Source organism: Hypanus sabinus, chromosome 5 (assembly GCF_030144855.1).
Source record: "Hypanus sabinus isolate sHypSab1 chromosome 5, sHypSab1.hap1, whole genome shotgun sequence".
Classification (NCBI taxonomy): Eukaryota; Metazoa; Chordata; class Chondrichthyes; order Myliobatiformes; family Dasyatidae; genus Hypanus; species Hypanus sabinus.
The window spans coordinates 178,273,201-178,289,552 of record NC_082710.1 but is presented as its reverse complement, the minus strand read 5'-3'; positions in this window follow the sequence as shown (position 1 = coordinate 178,289,552).

Here is a 16,352-nt window from a genome sequence, read left to right as displayed (position 1 = left end):
CTGTTCAAAGAAAATATTGAACAACCACCCAACATGAAAAAACAAAATTATGCAAAATGGCAAAAACACAGGCGAACAGCACACAGTATATTAAACATCAAACCACAGAGTCCTCGAAACACTCTAGAAATATTTATGTTAGTTCAGGTCAGTTTAATTTAGCACTGTTTCATTTGTTGACTGTAGGCTCCAGAACCAGTTCCACGTCAAAATGCCTCGAGCAAAATAATGCAAATTAACAGTAAAAAAAGAATAACCAGAAACACATGTAACATAAACAGCAGAGTCCTCTAAAAATGAGTTAAGCCGCACCAGTCAAACATTGCCCAAGACCGAAGACTCTTCACTGTCCTCTGGCAGCAGGGAGCATGAGGGAGACTAGTCAAGTGCAGGCAGATGACAGTGAACACCTGCTCACCCTCCACTCTGATCCTCGTCAACTGCAATCTTGCTTGGCATGTTAATCATAGGTCAAGCCATGGGTTCCCGCTCCAACATTAGGGCCCATGCTCCATTCCCAACCACGTTAAATTTCCACTGAGACAGCAAAAGCACCAGATCGCTCAGTCAGCCCAAAAGCGCATCCACACAATATAAGTTACAGGCTTCAATTGCACACAGATTAGTAGAAGGAGTCTGTTTAAAAGAAGCAGGAAAAGAAGAAGTACCTTGCTGAGCCATCTGCAAGACCTCACCAATAGTCACAGTAGTCACTGGCACTGTCTTGAAATGCAAGAGATTTTGCCAATCTAGAGCAGCACACGCTAAATGCTAGAGGAATTCAGCAGGTCAGGCAGCATTTGTAGAAGCAGGCGACATTTCGGGCCAAGACCCTTCATCAGGACTGGGAAGGAAGGGGCAGAAACCAGAATAAGAAGACAGCTGGAGGGGAACTGATGACCTCTAATTGTAGTCCCACACATCCTAAGTGAAAAAACCCTGCTTACATTTACACTACCTATTCCTATCATAATTCTCTATAAAATCTTCTACGTTCCGAGGAATGAAGTCCTAACTTATTCAACCTTCCCTTATAACTCAAGTCCTCCAGACCTGGCAATATCTTTGAAAATTTTCTCTGTACTTTCAACCATTTACATCTTTCCAATAGGTAGGGGACCAAAACTGTACACAATGCTCCAAATTAGGCCAAATTCTGAGCTTATTGTTTACCCACACTGCACTTTCTCTGTGGCCATCAGACTTTGTTCTGCATTTGCTATTGTTTATCCCTGTTCTGCCTCGATGATCTAATCTGTATGAACAGTATACAAGACCAGTTTTTCACTGTCCCTCAGTTTATTTGACAATCATAAACCAATTCAAAATTTACGAAAAGAAAAGTACAATACAAAACTCTACATTCTTGGAGTCATATGGTCAAAATATTCTAAAGATGAGTTTGATTTGTCACATGTAAGTTGAAACATCAAAACTTATAGTGAAATGCATCATTTGTCCATGACCAACACAGTCCAAGGATATAAAATGTCATGCTTCTGGCAATAGCATACTTGCCCACAGCTTACTAACCCTTACTAACTCAAACACGAGGAAATCTGCAGATGCTGGAAATTCAAGCAACACAACAAAATGCTGGTGGAAAGCAGCAGGCCAGGCAGCATCTATAGGATGATGCACTGTTGACATTTCAGGCCGAGACCCTTTGTCAGGACTAACTGAAAGAAAAGATACTAAGAGATTTGAAAGTAGGAGGGGGAGGCGGAAATCCAAAATGATAGGAGAAGCCAGGAGGGGGTGGGGTGAAGCTAAGAGCTGGAAAGGTGATTGGCAAAAGGGAGACAGAGCTGGAGAAAGGAAAGGATCATGGGACGGGAGGCCTGGGGAGGGAAGCACCAGAGGGAGATGGAGAACAGGAAAAGAGTGATGAGTAGAGAGAAAAAAAATGAAGGGGGAAAATAAATAAATCAGGGATGGGTAAGAAGGGGAGAAGGGCATTAAATCAATGTTCATGCCATCAGGTTGGATGCTACCTGAACATGGCATGAACATTGATTTCTCTAACTTCCGTTAATGCCCCTCCTCCCATTCTTACCCCATCACTGATTTATTTATTTTCTCCCTCCTTTTTTTCTCTCTACTCATCACTGTGGAACGTGTGGGTTTCCTCATGATGGTCTGGTTTCCTCCAAGGGTCCAAAGACTTACCAGTTAGTAGGTTATTTGATCATTATAAATTGTCCCGTGTCGGCTAGGTTTAAATTAAGTGTTGCTGGCAGTGTGGCTCAAGCTGTATCTATGAAAAAATGGCTGCTATCAGTAAGGGTAACTAGAACATCTTTGACACAATTATTCTCAACACTAGTGCCTGACAAGGCTCAGTCCTCAGCCTCCTTCTCTACTCCCTGTACTCTCATGGCCATATGTCCAGATTCTGCTCTAACTCCATCTACAAGTTTACAAATGATGCACCATATCTCAGATAACAATGTGTCAGAGTGCAGAAAGAATATGGGGAGCTGAGTAACACTGTGTCATGACAACACGCATTTTCCTCAATGTCAGCTAAACACAAGAGCTGGCCATTGACCACAGGAAGGGTGGCGATGCAAATACTCCGGTCTACATCAATGGTGTTGAGATTGGGAGCGCTGAGAGCTTCAAGCTCTTAGTTGTGAATATCACCAATAGACTCCTCTTGTTCAATCACTTTGACACCACAGCCAAGAGAGCTTGCCAACACCTCTACTTCCTCAGGTGGCAAAAGGAATTTGGTACGTCTCATTTGACCCTCACAAATATTTAGTGATGCACATAAAACACATCCTATCTGGATGCATTGCATCTTAATATGGCAACTGCTCTGCCCATGAATACAAGAAACAGCAAAATGTCACGAACACAGCTCAGAACATCATGGAAAGAAGACTCTGTGTATACTCCTCACAGCCTCGGTAAAGCGAGGGTGGAGCACTATTGGAGGGGTATGGGACAGGTGGCAGAGAAGGAGTGGCAAGAGTATGGGGTGGCGCTGGTAAAGACACACCCAGCTCCGAGGCACCAGGCAAGATCACCTGATTCCAAACAATTAGCTTATTGATCATTACAGAATGTCTCTCTGGTGCTTTCTGCTAGTCCCTTCCCTTCCCCCTCTCCTGAACATGATTAACTCTCCCTGCCTCCTTCCCACAACAGAGACCCATATTAGAATCAGATTTATCATCATTCACATATATTGTGAATTTTTTTTTTGTGGCAGCAGTACAGTGTAATAAATAATATTATTACAATACTGTGCAAAAGTCTTACGCACCTAACTATCTATACTTACCCCCTCTATCTCTTTCTATCTATAATCTCTATCTCTTGCTCATTTAATCTTTCTCTCAATCTCTCTCTTTTTCTTACTTTTACAGTGATGTAACTAGTAGAAACATTATCTCCAAGTTCCAGCTGACTGTGTGTAGATTTTCCCAGTTCACCCCGCGACCATGTGCGTAATTCAACATTGAATATAGTGTATATGGTCCATGTGGAAATGGTGTAGCTGGTCAGTGTGGATATAGTGTAGATGGTCAGTGTGGATATAGTGTAGATGGTCAGTGTGTATATGGTGTAGATGGTCAGTGTGGATATGGTGTAGGCAGTCAGTGTGGATATGGTGTAGATGGTCAGTGTGTATATGGTGTAGATGGTCAGTGTGGATATAGTGTAGCTGGTCAGTGTGGATATAGTGTAGATGGTCAGTGTGGATATAGTGTAGATGGTCAGTGTGTATATGGTGCAGATGGTCAGTGTGGATATAGTGTAGATGGTCAGTGTGTATATGGTGTAGATGGTCAGTGTGGATATAGTGTAAATGGTCAATCTGGATATAGTGTAGCTGGTCACTGTGTATATGGTGTAGATGGTCAGTGTGGATATAATGTAGATGGTCAGTGTGTATATGGTGTAGATGGTCAGTGTGGATATAGTGTAGATGGTCAGTGTGGATATGATGTAGATGGTCAGTGTGGATATAGTGTAGATGGTCAATCTGGATATAGTGTAGCTGGTCACTGTGTATATGGTGTAGATGATCAATATGGATATGGTGTAGATGGTCAATGTGGATATAGTGTAGATGGTCACTGTGTATATGTAGATGGTCAATATGGATATAGTCTAGCTGGTCACTGTGTATATGGAGTAGATGGTCAGTGTGGGTATGGTGCAGATGGTCAGTGTGGATATGATGGAGATGGTCAGTGTGTATATGGTGGAGATGGTCACTGTGGATATGGTGTAAACGATCAGTGTGGATATGGTGTAGATGGTCAGTTTGGATATAGTCTAGCTGGTCACTGTGTATATGGTGTAGATGGTCAGTGAGGATATGATGTAGACGGTCGGTGTGGATATGGGCTAGGTGGTCCCTGGGGATATGGTGTTGACGGTCAGTGTGGATATGGTGTAGATGGCAACGGTGCATATGGTGTAGCTGGTCAGTGAGGATATGATGTAAACGGTTAGTGTGGATATGGTGGAGATGGTCAGTGTGGAAATGGTGTAGACGGTCACTGTGTATATGGTGGAGATGGTCAGTGCGTATATAGTGTAGACGGTTAGTGTGGATATGGTGTAGATGGTCACTGTGTATATGGTGTAGCTGGTCAGTGAGGATATGATGTAAACGGTTAGTGTGGATATGGTGTAGACAGTGTGTATATGGTGTAGATGGTCAGTGTGGATATAGTCTAGCTGGTCACTGTGTATATGGAGTAGATGGTCAGTGTGGGTATGGTGCAGATGGTCAGTGTGGATATGATGGAGATGGTCAGTGTGTATATGGTGGAGATGGTCACTGTGGATATGGTGTAAACGATCAGTGTGGATATGGTGTAGATGGTCAGTTTGGATATAGTCTAGCTGGTCACTGTGTATATGGTGTAGATGGTCAGTGAGGATATGATGTAGACGGTCGGTGTGGATATGGGCTAGGTGGTCCCTGGGGATATGGTGTCGATGGTCAGTGTGGATATGATGTAAATGGTCACTGTGTATATGGTGGAGATGGTCAGTGTGTATATGGTGTAGATGGTCAGTGGGGATATGGTGTAGATGGTCACTGTGTATATGGTGTAGCTGGTCAGTGAGGATATGATGTAAATGGTCACTGTGTATATGGTGGAGATGGTCAGTGTGTATATGGTGTAGATGGTCAGTGGGGATATGGTGTAGATGGTCACTGTGTATATGGTGTAGCTGGTCAGTGAGGATATGATGTAAACGGTTAGTGTGGATATGGTGGAGATGGTCAGTGTGGACATGGTGTAGATGTTAAGTGTGGACATGGTGTAGATGGTCAGTGTGGATATGGTGTAGATGGCAACAGTGCATATGGTGTAGCTGGTCAGTGAGGATATGATGTAAATGGTTAGTGTGGATATGGTGGAGATGGTCAGTATGTATATGGTGGAGATGGTCAGTGTGGAAATGGTGTAGATGGTCACTGTGTATATGGTGGAGATGTTCAGTGTGTATATGGTGTAGCTGGTCAGTGAGGATATGATGTAAACAGTTAGTGTGGATATGGTGTAGATGTTCAGTGTGGACATGGTGTAGATGTTCAGTGTGGACATGGTGTAGATGTTCAGTGTGGACATGGTGTAGATGGTCAGTGTGGATATGGTGGAGATGGTCAGTGTGGATATGGTGGAGATGGTCAGTGTGTATATGGGCTAGATGGTCAGTGTGGACATGGTGTAGACAGTCAGTGTGGACATGGTGTAGATGGTCAGTGTGTATATGGGCTAGGTGGTCCCTGGGGATATGGTGTAGAAGGCTATGTTTCTGGGCTGTATGACTCCATGGCAGGGGTGGGAAGCCATGGCTGACATTAAGCACTGCATAAAGGCCACAGAAAGGGCATAATAGGTAGCAAAAGTGAGTGGGATGTTGGATGATTAGGAAGCTTTTAAAATACAACAAAAGTCATCTAATAAGTTATAAGAAGGGAAAAGATAAAATATGAGGGCAACCTAGCCAATCATATAAAGCAGGATACTTAAAGTTTTTTCTGTTATATAAAGTGTAACAGGGAGGAAAGAGTTGACATTGGACCACTAGAAAAATATTACTGTTGAGGTATTAATGGGGGACAAAGTAATGGCAGTTGAAGTTAATGAGCACTTTGCATCAGTCTTCACTGTGGAAGACACTGGCAGTGTGCCAAAGGTCCGTGAGTGTCGGAGCAGGAACGAGTGCCATTGCTATTACAAAGGAAAAACTGTGAGGCTAACGCAAATGACTTAAGGTGGGTAAGTCGCCTGGAGCAGATGGACTACATCCCTGAGTCCTGAGAGAGGTTGTTGAAGAGATAACGGATGCATTGGTCATGATCTTTCAAGCATCAATTGATTCTGCATGGTCCCAGAAGAATGCAAGATTGTAAATGTCACTCCACTCTTTAAGAAGGGAGGAAAGCAAAAAAAAGGAAATTATAAGCCAGTTAACCTAACCTCAGTGCTTGGGAAAAGTTTGAAGTCTATTATTAAGGATGAGGTTTCAGGGTACTTGGAGACTGATGATAAAATACGTCAAAGCCAACAAAGAGAAATCTTGCCTGACAAATCTGTTAGAATTTTTCAAGGAAATAGCAAGCAGGTTGGACAAAGGAGACACACGGATGTCATTTATTTGGATTTTCAGAAGGCATTTAATAAGGTGCCACACATGAGGCTGGTTAACATGATAAAATCCTGTGGCGTTACAGGAAAGGTACTGGCATGGATAGAGGAATGGCTGACAGGCAGGAGTGGATTATGCATCATCACTGACCTTATTAACTCTGGGGATCTCTCATCCACAGCCACCATCCTCATAGTTCCTGCACCCCACAGTTCCCGTTTCTACCTCCTACCCCAGATCCACAAACCCGCTTATCCAGTTAGACCCATTGTTTCAGCTTGTTGCTGCCCCACTGAACTCATACCCATATACCACGACTCTGTCTTATCTTCTTTCCTACCTACATTCCAGCTCTTTTCAATGATTTCCTGGCCCCCATTGTCTTATTTTCATGATGGGTGTCTGCTCCCTATACCAAGAAGTCCTCAAACTCTCTGTTTCTTGCTAGACACCAGACCAAACCAGTAACCCTCCACCATCACTCTCCTCCGTCTAGCGAATCTTGTCCTCTCTCTTAATGATTTCTTCTTTGGCTCCTCCCACTGCCTTCAAATAAAAGGCATAGACATGAGCATTTGCATGGGTTCCAGCTATGCCTGCCTTCTTGTCAGCTAAAGGGAATAGTCTATGATTCAAGCCTACCCTGGTATCTGTCCCCCACTTTTCCTATGCTACATTGAAGACTGCATTGTGCTGCTTCCTGCACCCATGCCAAGCTTGTCGACTTCATCAACTTTGCAGCCAATTTCTACCCTGCCCTCAGATTTACCTGGTCTATTTCCAACACCTCCCTCCCCTTTCTCAATCTCATTGTTTCTTGTCTCTGGAGGCAGCTTATCTACTGATGTCTATTATAAACTCACGGACGCTCACAGCTACATGGACTATACCTCTTCCCACCCTGTTACTTGTAAAATCACCACCCACTTCTCTCAATTCCTCCATCTCAGCAGCATCTGAGGTGTTCCCTATCAGAATGAAGGAGATGTCCTCCTTTTTCAAACAAAGGGGCTTCCCTTCCTCCACCATCAGCACTGTCCACAAAAGCATCTCTTCGCACACATCTGCTCTCACCCCATCCTCCTGCAACCCTCCCAGGGATAAGGTTCCTCATTCTCACCTGCCACCCCACCAGCCTCTGTGTCCAGCACATAACTCTCCGCAACCTCAGCCATGTCGAACAGAATCTCACCACTAAGCACATCTTTCCCTCCCCCACTTTCTGCTTTCTGCAGGGATCGCATCCAGCATGACTCCCTTGTTCATTCGTCTCTTCCCACTGACCTCCCTCCTGGCACTTATTCTTGCAAGCAGAACAAGTGCTACACCTCCTCCCTCACCACCATTCAGGGCCCCAAACAGTCCTTCCAGGTGAGGCGACACTTCACCTGTGAGTCTGTTGGAGTCGTATACTGTGTCCGGTGCTCCCAATGTGGTCTCCTGTATATTGGTAAGACACATCACAGATTGGGAGGCCACTTTGCTGAGCACCTATCCATGGCCTCCTCTACTGTTGCGATGAGGCCACACTCAGATCTGAGGAACAACAACTTATGTTCCGTCTGGGTAGCCTCCAATCTGATGGCATGAACACTGCTTTATCAAATTTCCTGTATTGGCCCCCACGCCCTCCTTCACCATTCCCCATCCCCTTTTTCCTCTCTGACTTTATCTCCTTGCCCACCCATAGCCTCCCTCTGGTACTCCTCCTCACTTTTTTTTCTTCCATGGCCTCCTGTTCTCTCCTATCAGACTCCCCCTTCTCCAGCCATGTATCTCTTTCAGCAATCAACGTCCCAGCTCTTTACTTCATCACTCCCCGTCCTGGTTTCACCCATCACTGGTGTTTCTCTCTCCCCTTCCCCACCTTTTAAACCTACTCCTGATCTTTTTTGATCTCGGGTCAGTATTTGTATGGGCCAATGATTTGGATAATGGAATTGATGGCTTTGTGACAAAGTTTGTGAATGGTACGAAGATAAGTGGAGGGGTAGGTAGTGCTGAGGAATCAATGTGATTGCAGCAGGACTTAGACAAATTGGAAGAATGGGCAAAAAAGTGGCAGATGGAGTACAGTGTTGGAAAATATTTAATAATGCATTTTAGTAAATGGAACAATAGTGTGAACTATTATCTAAATGGGGAGAATGAGGGACTTAGGAGTCCTTGTGCAAGACTCCCAGAAAGTTAATTTACAGCTTGAGTCTGTCATAAAAAGGTGAATACAATATTGACATTTATTTCAAGGAAGATAAAATATAAAAACAAAGAGATAATGCAATACGACACTCATCAGGCCATACTTGAAGTATTGTCAACAGTTTTTGACCGCATACTTCAGAAAGGATGTGTTGTCATTGGAGAGAGTCCAGAGGAGGGTCACAAGGATGATTCTGCGAGTGAAGGGGTTAACATTTGAGGAGCGTTGGGCAGCTTTGGGACTGTGCTGACTGGAATTTAGAAGTATGCGTGAGGATCTCATTGAAACCCACCGAATATTGAAAGGACTCGATCAGGTCGATGTGGACAGGATGTTCCCTATGGTGGCTTTATCCAGAACTAGAGGGCACAGGCTCAGAACTGAGGGGCAACATTTTAGAAAACAGGTAATGAGGAATTGTTTTAGCCAGAGATTAGTGAAACTGCGGAATGCTCTGCCACAGACTGTGGTGGAGGCCAAGTCTCTTGGTATATTTATGGTGGAAGTTGATCGTTTCCTGATCGGTCAGGACATCAAAGGATATGGCGAGAAGGCAGGTGTACGTGGTTGAGTGGGATCCGGGATCAACGATGACGGAAAAGCAGAGCAATTTCCATGGGCTGAATAGCCTAATTCTGCTCCTATGTCTTATGATCTTATGGTCTGTTGGAGCTGTGGGGGCAGAGACAAGGTATATATTCAAGGAGAAGACTGACGGATTTTGGACTTTAAAGGGTCAGGCAGGTAAGAGGCGATAAGGTCTGGACAGACACACGAGGCCGAATGCCCTATTGCTTCTCCTATACTCTTCAGCAAACCAAATCCCCCCTGCAGAACGTTGTAGGCTTCACCAGTTCCATCGCAGATCATGGGCACAGCCCACCCCACCATCAAGGATATCTCCAGATGGTAATGCCCCAAGAAAGCGGCATCCATCATCGATGGCCCTACAATCTGAGGCATGCCCTCTTCTCACAACCAACATCAGAGTGGAAGTAGAGGCGCCAGAAAACTCACACTCAGTGTCTTAGGAACAGCTTCTTCCCCTCCACCATCAGATTTCCGAATGGACCATTAACCCATTAACCCTACCTTGCCACTCCTTTTCTTGCACCTTCTGTTTAAATTATAATTTACAGCAGCATATATGCTTTTGCACATTCTGCTGCTGCTGCTGCAAAAACAAATTTCATGGCATTTAAGTCAGTGATAATAAACCTGATTCTGATTCTGATCCTGCTCTGGCATAAAAGAGTCTGCACCTGTGTTGGTTCATGTTACACCAGGTCCTTAATGCAACAATTGTTGTCAGGGTAATTTCCAGAAATGAGTCGCTCACGAGCACAGGAGTAATGTATCCAGCCTTTCTAAATGGTCACCTATTTGACACAGCAAATGCTGTGCTGAATCCTGGGCCCATGTTCCTGTTAGGACTCCATAGGCTGGCAAACGTAAACTCACAAAATCCCTCTCCTGAACACTGTAATTAACCCCATTGAACTGACATCACTGAAACACTAGGGTAACTTTGATCACTTTGCTGTGAAATGGACCTTGTGACTAATCTGTTCCAACTGCGTTCTTTCTTGTAAAAATTGACAACTAAAATTAGATACATTTATTTATCACAGGTACATCGACACATACATTGAAATCCACCCTTTGTATTTTACTATATCTCAGAAGCAGCTTTAATATCACTGGCATATGTTGTGAAATTTGATGCTTTGTGGCAGCACTGCAGTGTAATACATAATACAATTAACTATAAATCACAATTAGGAATACATACACAGAACTCTGAAAAAGACTTAAGCATCCTAGCTGTATATGTGCGTCAAAGACTTTTGCACAGTGCTGTGTATTTAAGTTCAATAAGTAGTACAAAATAAAAAGAAAAAAAATATGAGGTAATAAGGTTGAAAGAGTGCAGAGAAAGTTTACAAGAATGTTGCTGGGACTTGAGAAACTGAGTTACAGAGAAAGGTTGAATAGGTTAGGACTTTATTCCCTGGAGCATAGAAGAATGAGGGGTGACTTGATAGAGGTATATAAAATTATGATGGGTATAGATTGAGTGAATGCAAACAGGCTTTTTCCACTGAGGCTAGGGGAGAAAAAAACCAGAGGACATGGGTTAAGGGTAAAGGGAGAACAGTTTAAAGGGAACATTACGGGGGGGGGGGCTTCTTCACACAGAGAGTGGTGGGAGTGTGGTATGAGCTGCCAGATGAAGTGGTAGATGTGGGGTTGCTTTTAACATTTCAGAAAATCTTGGACTGGTACATGGATGAGAGGTGTATGGAGGGATATGGGCCAGTTGCAGATCAGTGGGACTAGGCAGAAAAATGGTTCGGCATTGCCATGAAGGGCCAAAAGGCCTGTTTCTGTGCTGTAATATTCTATGGTTCTATGGTTCAGGGGTTCATTGTCCAATCAGAAAACTGCCTGTGGCCATCAAACTTTACAACTCCTCCCTCTGAGTGTCAGACACCCTGAGCCAATAGGCTGGTCCTGGACTTATTCCCACTTGGCACGATTAACTTAATATTATTTAATTATTTATGGTTTTATATTGCTATATTTCTACACTATTCTTGGTTGGTGCGACTGTAACGAAATCCAATTTCCCTCGGGATCATACTTTAGTATGTCTGTCTTTCTGATGGTGGAGGGGAAGAAGCTGTGCCTGAGTAGTTGAGTGAGTGTTTTCAGGCTCCTGTACCTCGTCCTTAATGGTAACAAGGAGAAAGGGCATGTCCCATGTGATAGGGGTCGTTAATGATGGATGCTGCCTATTTTGGGCATCACCTTTTGAAGGCATCCTCGATGCTGGGGAGGGAGGCTAGTGCCCATGATGGAGCTGGCTGGGTTTAGAACTTCCTTCAGCTTCTTTTCCGATCCTGTGTAATGGCCTCACCACGCCAGATGGTGATCAGCCGGTTAGAATGCTTTCCACTGTATACCTGTAGAAATTTGTGTGTCTCCTGAAGCTCGATGAAATTTAGCCACCATTTTGCCATCTTTGTAATTACGGCAATATGTTGGGCTCAGAATAGATCCTCAGCAGTTCCTTTACCAGTTCTGATCTCTCAGTGAGGACTGGTGCATGTTCCCTTAACTTCCCCTTTCTGAAGTCGACAATCAATTCTTTGTTCTTACTTACATTGAGTCCAGGATTGTTGCTGCGACACCACTTGAGCAGCGGCTCTATCTCGCTCCCTTGTGCCTCATCAGCAAATTTATAGCTGGCATTTGAGGTGTGCCTATTCACACAATTGTGGGTGTAGAGCCATGGGCTAAGCACGCATCCTTGAAGTGCGTCAGTGTCGATTGTCAGTGAGGAGGTGATGTTATTTCTGATCTGCAAAGACTGTTATCTCCTGGTGATGAAGTCAAGGAGGCCCAGGTTTTGGAGTTTTTTTGATTAGAACTGAGGGTATGATTGTGTTGAACACTGAGCTGTGATCATAAACAGCGGTCTGATGTAGGTATTACTATTGTCCAACTGATCCACCGCCAAGCAGAGAGCCAGAGAGATGGCATTCACTGTAGGCCTATTGTGGTGATAGGTAAATTGAAGAGGGTCCTGCTCTTTACTTAGGCAGGAGTTGATCCTAGCCATAACCAACCTCTGAAAGCATTTCTTCACAGTAGATGTGAGGGCTATTGCTCAGAGACTCCTTCAAGCTGGCCTGGTCGAAATCTTCCACAATAATAGGGAAAGCATCAAGGTGTACGCAGTCTCGTGCCTGCTGTTGACATTCCTCAACTTCTCCTGAGCCTGCCTGATGTTGACTTGAGGTGGAATGAACACTGTTACCAGGATGATGGAGGAAAACCCTCCGTAGATAAAGTGGATGGCATTTGACCACTAGATGTTCCAGGTTGGATGAGCAGGACTAAAACATTGTGCACAACAATGAGTTAATCTTAAAGCATACTCCACCTCTGCTGCCTTTTAAAGTCTGAGTTGTTAGACATTTAGAAGTTAGAAGTTAATAAAATATGGGTGGCAGAGATGTGTCAGACTGGTAGTATCTTTGTCCCAGGGTATTAATGTTTTATATTTGAGGGTATGCATTTAGCGTAAGGGGAAAAGTTTAAGGAAGTTGTGTGTGAAGTATTTTTCACACAGGGAGTGCTGGCTGCCTGGAACGGACTGCCAAGTGTATGATAGTAGCGTTCAAGATGGGGAGATCTAGTTGAATCTAGTATCATGTTCAGCACGGACATTGTAGACCAAAGAACCTGTTCCTGTGCAGTACTGTTCTATGTTCTGTAAAAGTTGTGCTGCTAGCTCACCAATACAGCTATTGTATTCTGTCTGTGTAGAGTCTGCACGCTCTCTCCTGTGTCTGAATGTATATCCCGCTGGGTTCCCTGGTTTCCTCCAAAATCCTGAAGCTGGATTGGTCACATCGTATTACCCCATGTGTAATCAGAAAGAAGTGAAGGGCCTGTGAGACAGGATAGGGTGAGCAGAATAAGGGGAGGCATAGGTTTACTCCGGCTGGAGCTGGGATAAACCCAATGGGCCAAATGGCCTGTGCTTCTAATTTCAGAAATATAGATCTATGCTCCAATATTTCAGACAGCAGGAATACAGCAGAAATAGTGTCTTAGAGTGATAGAGAGCTATGGTCAGAAACTTGCCATTTGGCCCTTCATGCCAAACTATCATTCTGCCTCACCCTACTGACCTGCACCCTCTTCCCATCCAAATTTCGCTTCAGCATTGAAATAGAACTTGTTTCCAGCACATCCACTGGCAGCTCATTCCACCCTCTCACCATCCTCTGAGTGAAGATCGAAGTCCCTACCACCTAGGGAAATCACCATCAGAAATCCAGAGCTCGAGGCCCAATGGCAGAAGCCATCAGAGATGCAGACTTAATTATTTATCACACGTACATTGAAACACACAGTAAAATGTGTTGTTTGCATTAACAGCAAACGGATGAGCAGGGGCAGCCCACAAGTGTCACCACACATCGTGGTGCCACCTAGGTCACAGTTCTACACACCCTGCACACGGACTGTTTGTGCCACTCCCATCCAGGAGGGAGCCGCTTTGTATCCATGGCAGGACCACCACTCAAAAAGTTTCTTTCCTCAAGCAGTAAGGCTGATCAACTCCTCCACCCACTATCTCACCCCTCCACAGCCCCGACCACCACTACTTTATGATTTCCCAACAGAGTCACCTAATGCACATACACTCCTGTGCCTACAGATTCAAAGATTTAAGTACATTTATCAAAATTTGTTTACAGAATACATCTCTGAGATTCATCCTTCCAAATGCAGTCACTCTATGAGGCTCTATGGAAACTCTGTGGCACTCTAACAAAGTAACTCTATGGAACCCATTCAAAGAGATCATCAACCCCCTCACCCCCCCCCAAAAGTGCACAGAAAAAACAAATTGTGCAAATGGTAAAAGTGAGAGAACACATCAAATATGAACATCAAGCTAAGAGTCAAGTATTCACTTTAGTTCAGTTCAATTCCACTCCACTAGCCGACTGCAGCTCGCAGAGCCAGTGTTCAAGAAGAAACCCCATCCTAACTGATTGCTCCAATCAAACAGTCAAAAAGAACACCCAGAATCAGAAATACTTGCAAGATGAACTGCAAAGTACCCCAAAACATGTCCATAGCCACAAGCCTCGCTGAGTCATTCTTACGATATGGAAGCTAAAACTCCTGCAGTTTCCTCCAACCGCAGCTAGTGAGAGGCAAAGGGCAAACACAGGCAAACAGCACTGAACACCTACCCATCCTCCGCTCTCATCTTCAATGACCTTAACGCTTAACGCATCAACCGAAGAGGAGCATGGGCTCACTCTCCGCATCCAAGCTTCCAGCCTTCCAGAGTTCCAGACCGCAAAGCCCTCTCCCAACCTTACCTTCGGAGACACCAGAAGACCAAATAGCTCAATCAGCCCGAAAACAACACCATCCAAACGTAATTCACAGGGTCCAATGGCACATAGCTTAGTCGTTTGAAAGAAGAAGTAAAAGAAGTTTGAACTGCTAGCAAGGTGTTGCTGTTGGTTATGTTGCTCACTGGTGCCGTCTTGAACAACACTTTATAGATAATATATGTATACAACCTATCTTACGGATCTGTATTTATTGTGTATATTTTATTGTGTTCATTATCTCATTGTGTTTTCTGTGCTTCCTTGGACCAGGAGTAAGAATTATTTCATTCTCCTTTGCATTGGAAATGACAATAAGCAATCTTGAATCTTGAAATTACCTTTCAAAATGCACATCATCTTGACTTGGGAAATATGTCACCATTTCTTGAGTGCCACTAGGTAAAAATCCTGGAACTTTCTCCCGAACAGCACCGTGGACACATCCACACCTCACAAGCACTGCAGTGTTTCAAGAAGGCAGCTCACCACCACCCTCCCTGGGGATGGGGCAGTTGCTTGCTCAGCCTGTGAAGTCCATGTGCCCTGAAAGAACATTTAAAAAAAAGATGATTGCAGGTGCTGGAATCTGGAGCAGTGAACAACCTGATGGTGGAACTCAGCGGGTGGAGCAGCATCTGAGGGAGCCCTGGAGCCCTTGAACCAGAAGGGTTAACTTCAGTCATACCAGCACTAAACTGTTCCACAATCAATGGACTCACTTTCAAGGACTCTTCATCTCATGCTCCCCATAGTTATTGCTGCTTATTTATTTTTATTATTTTGTTTATTTTGTTTTTCTTTTTATATCAGCATAGTCTGTTTTTGCACATTGGTTGTATGTCCATCTTGTTGCGTGCAGTCTTTCATTGATTCTATTATGTTTCATTGTACTTGCTGTGAATGCCCTCAAGAGATGAATCTCAGGGTCGTATATGATGACATATTTGTACTTGAGTCTCAACTCTCCAATTGTCAGTTTACTCCCATATATGCTGCCTGACTCTCTGAGTTCCTACAGCCTTGTGCTTACTGATAAAAATTATTTCTGCACTGCTCTACATCAGGGGCGATAGCACAGGAATGAAATAAGTTGCAGACTTGTAAAATTAGTCAGCTCTATCATGGCCACTAGCCTCCAGAGTATCCAGGATATCGTCAAGGCGCAGTGCCTCTAAAAGGCAGCGTCCATCATTAAGGACCCCCATCACCTAGGACCAGCCCTCTTCTCATTGTTAACATCAAGAAGGAGGTATAGACGCCCAAAGACACTCCCTCATTGATTTAGGAACAACTTTTTTCCCTCTGCCATTTGATTTCTGAATGAACATTGAACCCATGAACACCATCTGGAGAGAGCCCAGAGGAGGTTAACAAGGATGATTCCAGGAATGCAGGGGTTAACATATAATGCGCATTTGACAGATTTGGGCCTGTAGTCAGTGGAATTTAGAAGAATGTGGGGGGACCGAATGTCGAAAGGACCAGATAGGGTGGATGTGGAGAGGATGCTTCCTATGGTGGTGGGGGAAGGGGTATACAGAACTAGAGAAGACAGCCTCAAATCTGAGGGGTTGACCTTTTAGAACAGAGGT